Raw genomic sequence first — 2,608 nt, forward strand, 5'->3', positions numbered from 1 at the left:
ATCTGTCTTTGCTAAAAGGGCACCCTTGCCTAATCGCCTCAGAATGTACAGAGCCTGGTCCAGTATCGGACAGAACATAGCCGGGGATCAATGGCCTCGTTTACTGATGCACCCCTAGGTGCAGAGAGATTGTGAATTAACCTAAACTGCCCCTCCTCCTTCTTGGGTACCACTCCAGTGGTGACCAGACAGAATTTGCAAACGGAGGGGCAGGAAAAGGGCCTGCAATCCTACCGAGCGCAGACTCCTTCTCTATCTTTCTTAGTACCACCTCACGGTGTGCATGAGCTGAATCACAGTTAGCGGAAAAAGGGATTTGGGACACTGAAGAAACGGGAATTCTAAAACCAATAGAGAAACCTGAATAGATTAACTTTGCTGAACTACTACTTGGATTTACATTCAACCAAGGGATTAATTTAACAAAGTCAATAGGGGAGGGCAGCCTGGGACTAACCGGAAGGTTTGACTGCCTCTTTTCCTTTATCTCTGGGTTTCTTATTGCACTTGAACTCAGGGTGGGACGCGTGACCACAGAAGGAGCAATTGTGTCTATATTTGCAGGTACCGGGGGGCGTGTGCAAACTTTCCTGTTGTAGGCCCAACAGGCATCCTTCCTTTCGCCTGACTGTTGTTGACGAAAAGGCGATCTAAAAGGTGTTTTATTATTGACACTCTCAAGCCAAACATTCACCTCCGTCTGGTCCCACCCGACGCCAGGGTCCTCAACTCTTGCCCACCTAAAGTCCCAATCATAGTCCAGCCAGACCGAACCCCCATGAACATGGTGATCTTTGAGGATCTTGTTAGAGTAAAAAATCATGGAGGCTGCTAACTCAGGCTCCTTTTCTAGCATAACCAACATATATACATTAAAACCAAACAACCAGTTTGTGATAGATTCCTCTACCTTAGGCTTTTTAACCTTAGGATAAGTCTCCTTACTCACCTTATCTTTCAGGTCACATTCCCTCCGTTTCACCCTTATTAACGAAAAAACATCCACAAAATCGCCCCTCCAGATCTTGTCTTTCATGTCCTGCGGGACATGAAAAGGGAGCTTCCCAGGCCTGGATAAAAGTGATTCCTCCCTCCCTACAGTGGTGTGAACTACACTTGCTTTGTCTCCCCCTGCATCAGGGTTCTTACCTGTGCCAGTGCCAGTAGAATCGCTTGCCGGTGAACGAGAAGAGGCAGTAGAGCTACCAATGCTAGGTACAACCAGACGTGACACCACCAAAACCTCAACCTGCCTCTTCAAATCCACGATTGCCACCATAATTTCATTAGATGGGGACCAGGGGTGGTCAACAAGGGAGGAGAGGTAGCACCGGCATGTGGATTAGCACGCGTGCGGAGCACCTGAGACACCGAGATCAGTGCTTGTGCAACGGGATCTCCCCCGTGGGCGGGTGTCGTAAAGGAGGACAGGGTGTAGGATCCAAACACTGGGCCGGTCGCTGTAGAGGTGCTGTGACAGGGGGAACGGGCACCGGAAGTGGACTAGTCAGGGCTGGGAAGGACGTCGCACCTTTCCCAGGCGGCCTGCCAGCTAATGAAGTTAAGGTTTGCCTGATAGACTCCAGCGCTGCATAAGCCCCCTGCTGATCCGAGAGCGGAAGAGGAGTAGTCGCAGGGGCAGGAGGCGTGCACGGGAGTGCTGCAGGAGTAGTGAGAGTAGGCTGCACCGGAGTCACAGGAGGGGGCTGATTTTCGATGATAGGCGCATGGGGAATAGTGGCCGTGGACTGTTAGCGCTTGCCCTTGCGCGGGATCGGGGGGAAGGCAGCGCGAGGCGGTATATGGGAACGGCGCGGGAGGCTAGATTTCCTTGTACTACCCGTCTCCTCGGTGCTCAAATCAGTGCCCTCAACCCCATCCACACCCAGCTTAGCCAATACCAACTTCAGCAAGTGCGCTAAATCTGGGTCCCTGTCCTCTGCTGTGTTGTCAACCCTTATTCTCAGATCTTATCCTACGTTTCCTAATTTTTACATCCTTGTATTTTCCTTCTCCATTTTCCTTCCCCAGGCATATGAGGCTTCTAATTATTAGGCATACTATCTATGTCTTGTTGATGATCCGCGCAATTCCATGCTGGATCGAAACGCCGTTGACACTTTGAAACACTTTATACACTCACACTTTCTGTATACTTAATTGTAAAGGTGTATAATGTGATTTGCTGCCTTTTTGTCATTGCTTATTTCCCAAGTACAACAAAGCAAAAAGCTTTGCTAAGCCCCTTGTTTGTTGTTCCCCCCTACTTTGTATTGTTTTCTCTTTGTTAAATAGGGCACAGGCTTATGTCCTACTTCTTGTATTGTTTTGTGATATTTTCTCCATTTCCTAAAAGTAAATATCAGACCTCTGTCCGGCTGGACATGTCCATTTAATGTAGTAACAACTGAGTCTATATTCATTGTTCTGGCCTTGTAGCACCGGCACTCCTAAGACCGGCGGCAGTTCTGTGGATGATATGCCACAGCTCAGAGCAATGAGTCGTATGTGTGTGCAACGTTTGGACGTATGGGTTGTTTTTTACTTATGTGTCAAGGCCATCCCATGCAGGTGTACCTCTAGCAGGGACAAGTGTGTGTGGGGTGTG

At 49.0% G+C, this 2,608-nt stretch overlaps 1 pseudogene; it reads right to left on the reverse strand.

Annotated features, from left to right (window-relative positions):
• Window positions 1–452: 452 nt before the first annotated feature.
• Window positions 453–1,279, reverse strand: LOC144823591 (uncharacterized; annotated as a pseudogene).
• Between the last annotated feature and the right edge of the window lie 1,329 nt (window positions 1,280–2,608).

Source organism: Lissotriton helveticus, chromosome 3_1 (genome assembly GCF_964261635.1).
Source record: "Lissotriton helveticus chromosome 3_1, aLisHel1.1, whole genome shotgun sequence".
NCBI lineage: Eukaryota > Metazoa > Chordata > Amphibia > Caudata > Salamandridae > Lissotriton > Lissotriton helveticus.